A 6000-nucleotide genomic window follows, 5' to 3' on the forward strand; every position below is an offset into this window, starting at 1 on the left:
AATTCAATTTTAAAGGTTACCGACCTTTTGAGCCTCTGCAAAGCCATCGGTAATGTTCAGGGCACTGGGGGATGCTCGCACTTATTTTGGGGGCTGGGGTGTCAGATTTTACCTGTCTGTGTTTCCACACACACACACACACACACACACACACACACACTTTTAAAATGTAGAATTGAGAAGAAGATTGACTCGAGCAGAAGCGGAGAGATCAAGAATGCAGTCGTGCATTTCCTGCCTTTTACTTCCACTCTTAGTCTTGAACTCAAGTGGATCTACTTGCTCTTTTCGCACCATTGCTTCCGGACGCGGACTCGGTTCAATGCCTCGGCTCTTCCTCTCTTTGTGCTGAGTCTCATCCTGACAATCACGCCAGGTAGATAGAAGCCCATATTGCTGTAAATCTCTGGTAGCCCCATGACGGACTGACAAGCTGTCCATGGTGTCTCTGTGCCTTCTGCCCAGCGTTTGCTGGCATAGACATCAGATCCTTGGGGATACTGAAGAGGGTAGAGAAATAAAAGACAAGAGGATGACATATCTACTGTTCTCAGTCGTTTAGTTGGTGTGTTGCCAAAGTTTAAACCTTGTTGGTTCAACTTTCTTATCAGGAACACACAAGTTTAAGTTGGCTGGACTGCTGCTGGCTTGCTTGTTGGTTTTTAGCCCGGTGGCTAGGCTAGCTGGTCGCTATTGAAGAAAGAAAAGAACGAAACATTCCTTTATTAGTCCCACAGTTGGGAAATTATTCTCTGCATTTGACCCATCCCTGTATATATAGGGAGCAGTGGGCTGCCAATGACAGGCGCCCGGGGATATTGGTCTGGTCTATTATGATTCTTAAGCTTTTTCACACTTTTAAAGGACTTTTATTGTAGATCTAAAGAAGATGTTGGCACTTGATGTACTTTGGCGGACTGCACGTGTGATGTCCGAGTGTGGATCTCGCCATCTTACCGTTTCTAAACTGAAGGAAAGCGTCGCTTGACTGGAAGCCGAGCTCAGAGGGAAAGACCAGAGTTGATTAATATTATAAAGAATTCGAATGTAACAGGCTTTCTTAATGGCTAAACAATGATTTACTAATGCTTTGTATGTCAGTTTTATGCAATTAACAAGAGCAACCTTTGGATAGCCAGATAGTGGGAAAACCCTATTATGTCTCTTAAATTCCAATGAATCAGTAGTTACAAATTTCAAGTCACCAATTAAGAATTTATCGTTTCTCTGCCTTTGTAAACGTAAATAATCTGTTAAAAACGAAGTTTTGATTCTCTGCAGCCCTTTACCAAAAGGTAAGTTGTCTTTCAGTCATTGTGGGCTGAAGACCAGCCAAAGGGTTATTTCACAACCTGGCAACCAGTAAACACTTTTTATAAATGGCTTATGACTGATCTATAAAGCATCAATAAATTATTTATAAACCATGACTAACAACTAAGTTACAACTTCCAAATAATTTATAAAGGCTGCTTTATTAGACTGTGGTACCAATTTGTTAGAATATTAAAATGACTGATGTACATTTTAAAAGTGTGTGTGTGTGTGTCCCAGCACCAGATGCTCAATACACCCACTGGAAGCAGACGGTGTTTTACCTGGAGGACTATTTGACGGTGCGGAGAGGAGAGGAGATAGTCGGCAGCATTGACATGAAGCCCAATGAGAAAAACATTGTGAGTGGTGTTCAGTCTAATGTCCCTGATGTGTAGTGTGATATGTTTGGTAACGACATCTGCCTATAAGTGATTTATCGTGTGTATGTATGAGAAAATATAGAATGGGAGAAAATAAATAATACAAATATAATATGAAAAGTGTTTCACAGTCTTATTTGAGCTCTTATCTTTATACCCTGTACCCTAGCTAAGCGATGACTCATTTCCTCCCCTGCCTGCCCACGACAGGTTGTTTACTCCTCAGTGCTGGCAGTCAAACAGGCAGCAGCACTGCAGACAAACAACTAATTCTAAGCGGGGTTCGCTTCCTCCTGTTGTCTCACACAAACAGTCCGTGCTTACTTAACACCACGTTCTGCTGTCAGGTCAAAATATGGAAAATCTGCGTCCCCGGTCTTATTATTTTTTCACAGTTTCTGCCACGTATTTGCTTACTCATTGCCTCCCGTCCCTCTGACAGCCATCTTTCTTTTCTCCCTCTCTTTGACCTGCAGCGCGACTTGGAATTTACCTTCGAGCTGGATTTCAAAGGGCAGCTGTGTGAAGCGGCCATATCCCACGACTACAAGATGCGCTAAGTTCGGCCGGGGGGGACGATGGTGCCGAGTACAACCCCCGAGCACCAGAGGGAGACAAGAGACACTCCCACGTCCAGAGACAGACACAATGTGTGATGTAAGAAGGGGGGGGGGGGGCTAAGACCAAGCAGAGTTGGCCCCTATTGGCCACTATTGTCAACACAGTGTTTGATGAAAGCAGGAAGTTACTCGTGCTCGCTGTTAAACAAATCTGAATGTAACACCAACAAACAGAGGTCAGGATTATCTCCTCGTCATGATGAATGTTATTGATTGTTGATGTGCGTACATGTGAGATGGAGTGACGTACTTGTGTTTCGTTGTTTTCCACAATAACCTGGAACCTATGGAGGGATAGTCGTCATGTTTTGAATTCCAGTAGAGCTCATGCAATCAATGACTGTGTTGTCCACATTCTGCTGTAGGTAGACAATACAGTCAAGGTGTAAATCTTATGTCACATTATGTACCGTAGGGAATGATGTGAGAAACACTTTCATTTAAAGTTGTATCAATTTAGCAATGTTGGAAAACTGACAGCAACCGAACGCCGCGGCCAAGGACGAACCTGCGTATATGTGCAACGTGAAAGGTATAGCATGTGTTTGCAGAGTCATTGTACCAGTAGCTTTCTGTGAGTGTGTAATAGAGGGCGTGACACTGTTGCACAGCTTGGACTACCCAGATGTTCCTTGTGTTGTCAGTTTGAGCAGTGATGTTGACATGCCAATAACATACCTTCCCCATCCTAAATGCCTTGACCAAGTGCCGAAATGTTCTTTTCCGCACTGCTGCATTCAGATTTTTTTTTCGTCTTCCTTCTATATATAGATGCTATTCACTCTCTTTCTAATAGTTTAGATATTAGAGATTGCTTCAAACAGTCTCAAGCCATGAAGCTTTTTGTTTTACTACATCTGATCCATGTCAAGCAATCGAACCCCACATCTCTAAATAAGTCTTAGCAAACCAGATGACCTGCAGTAACCCTGTCCCAACTACTGGGTTTGAATCTAATGAGACTGAGAAGAGGTTTTCTTCCAACATGCATACAAGTTCCTTTAGTATCGTCACACGATGTGGTACCAGACTTTACAGACTGTAAATGCATCCACTTCACATGTGCTCTTATAAGGTCAATGCCAACCAACCACCGGAGGAGTTTCTTCACTCAAGACGTGGATCTAGGCAAAGATTCCCTCACGTTAATATTCCTCGTAAAGCTTTAAACTCCTGCTACTCTCAGCTAAATACGTTTAAAAGCCATTTGGTAACACATTATCTTTCCCATGTTAATCCCAGAGTGTGCTGAACGCTATTGTTGACACAGCTAAGCCACTATCCCTGTGTCTTATATATATCGTGCAGAGACCCCGATGAATCTTTTTCAGGGCTGTTACCAAAGTGTACAGTATGAGCACTTGGGACCAACAGGAGGAAACTATATTTATAAAGCATGCAACTAATGCCAGTAACAATCAACACATAGTGCAGTATGCTGCCTTCTCAGAGCACACACTGGCTGGCTGGTACTAATAAGCAATACACTGTTATGAGTCATTAATGCTCACAATCAACAATACATGACAAGTCATATGTATTTAGAACAATGCTGGTGTTGAAAGAGCATCTGCCAGTTACACTTTCAGAAAACATTCTGAAAGCCCGCTGCTCAAATGACACCCCAAACTATATAGTTTAGATGTCACACTAACTCCAATAAATACAGATGAATGGATGCGCAGTAACATGACTATTCTCGAGCAGCATTATGATCAGGTTATAACAGCTTGCCTGCAGGACCTTCCTCTTTTCGATCAAGTAGCCTGTGATAAAGCAATCGCCTATGGCAAAGCAAGGTATAAAACACGACTACTAGCCTCGTCCATTTCTGCCTTGAGATCGCTAGCGCAGGGTGGGCCGAAGCCTCCATTGGAGTGGGTCGACTCCTGTCCGGACTCTGCTGGGGATGATGAGCAATTTCCAGAGCTGACGATCCATAGTACCGGCTCTGGCCCAGGCCCTAACCCCAGCTTCAGTCTTGAGTCCAGTTCGCATCCTAACCCTGACCCTAATGCTGGTCCTAACCCCAACCCTAATTCCTGTCCTAACCCCAAATCCAACCCCCTACCCCAACCCACTTCCTCCATCTTGGGTGAGATTGGCCCCAGTGGGATTACAGCAGAGAGGGTGGATCCTGAAATGATTGTGCAGGCTCAGGTACGCCTTAGGCAGGATTTAAACTGTGAGGAGAGGGCCCAGCCCATCCCACTTGAACCATCTAATCCTGAGGTGGACTGTGCTGCACTCTACTTTCACCCCACCCTTGACCTGGGGCCACTGGATAACATCTTACCTAGCCCACCTAGTGGAGTGAGTGGCTTGGTAACAGAGAACATTCCCAATTTGGGTATGGGGATGCCAGTGATTGGGCGGGTATCGCTTCCCCTTGATGCTGCGGAACCCCCTCTGTCACAAAGGCCGACCCGGCATGGGGACGCCTATCAAAAATTAATGAAATGGTCCTTGAAGGTGGAAAAACCAGTGCTCGTGTTAGGTGACTCTAACTTAGGCAGAATACCAGGTTATGGTCATCCACTGGTGCAGGTGGACAGTTTTCCGGAGGCCCAAATTCATCATTTAAAGGGAATCCTGGAGAAATTGGACCCTTGTCCCCTTGCCCAAAAGATTGTGCTCTCCATTGGTATGAACAACTGTTTGAGAGGGAATTTGTTTAACACCATCAAGAAACAATTTCGGCAATTAATGGCAGTGATTGGCAGAGTCTTTCCCCAGGCGGAGGTCTCTGTATCACTCATGCCATTCTCAACAAAACTCCCACCGAGAACACAGACCCTGATAATAAAAATAAATCTGTTTTTGGAAGAGAATTATAGGGTATTGGACGGTGTGGAGGGACATCTCTTTGGGGTACTACCGGATGACCCAGCACAATGGACGCCAACAACTGCCTTGGAGATGCTAGAGTGTTGGCTCAAACAGTTGATGTAGGAGTTGGGGCGCAGAGAGTATGTAGTTACATATTAATGGACAGATCTCTGCCAAACATAAGGGTACTTACTCTCAACTTACCTGATTTCAGGACTGGACTTTGGGGAGGGGTGATCCGCGGGTGGACGCCGGAAGGAAAACTCAAAAATGTTGTCCAGCGGCCTAAAGGAAAAACAAAAATAGTCATCTTATTTGGAGGCGGAAGAGGGAGCAGGATACACTGTATGTGCCCGTGCTCTCTGCCTACCCCTTTGGTAGGCAGAATTACTTTTTTTCCCTTACCTAACCTGCCAGCGCCATAAGTACATCTTCCCTCTTGCTTTATAAAAACTCCAAAAACACAGAACAATAGCTGAGAACCTTATTTTTTTCTGGGGACTATATCCCTGAAAACTACACCTCATAGGGGAAATTAATTGGTGTAGAAAGGTGTGTTTTAAGATTGTGTCTGGGTGATATGATGACTCTTTGTAAAACAAACCCCCCCCCCTTTTTTCCTTAGTAAGAGGTACTTTCTGCAACCTCTGGAAATAATAGTTTTATCTGAGATTGGCTGCTAAGATCTTTTTTGAAAAATAGCATCATTAGCCCCCGTTTGTTTCTCTCTAATTGGAGAAAATAGCATGCAGGTGTGATGATGTGATGAGTATGTCCAGGTGTGTTTGAATACAGCACGGGGCCATTCATCCCTACCAAGGAATCGAAAAACAGCTGGTAGAAACGATAATTTT

At 44.2% G+C, this 6000-nt stretch overlaps 1 pseudogene across 1 annotated transcript in view; it reads left to right on the plus strand.

Moving 5' to 3' along the window:
• The window catches only part of LOC306777507 (protein arginine N-methyltransferase 8-B-like), a 28120-nt pseudogene extending 23997 nt beyond the window's left edge, over positions 1-4123 (plus strand). Inside the window, exons 8-9 of the transcript in view lie at positions 1555-1676; positions 2174-4123. The product of the transcript in view is annotated as a protein arginine N-methyltransferase 8-B-like (transcript). The remainder of the gene's footprint in view (positions 1-1554; positions 1677-2173) is intronic.
• Positions 4124-6000: the final 1877 nt, after the last annotated feature.

This window comes from Melanostigma gelatinosum, assembly GCF_949748355.1.
Source record: "Melanostigma gelatinosum genome assembly, chromosome: 1".
NCBI classification, from domain to species: Eukaryota; Metazoa; Chordata; class Actinopteri; order Perciformes; family Zoarcidae; genus Melanostigma; species Melanostigma gelatinosum.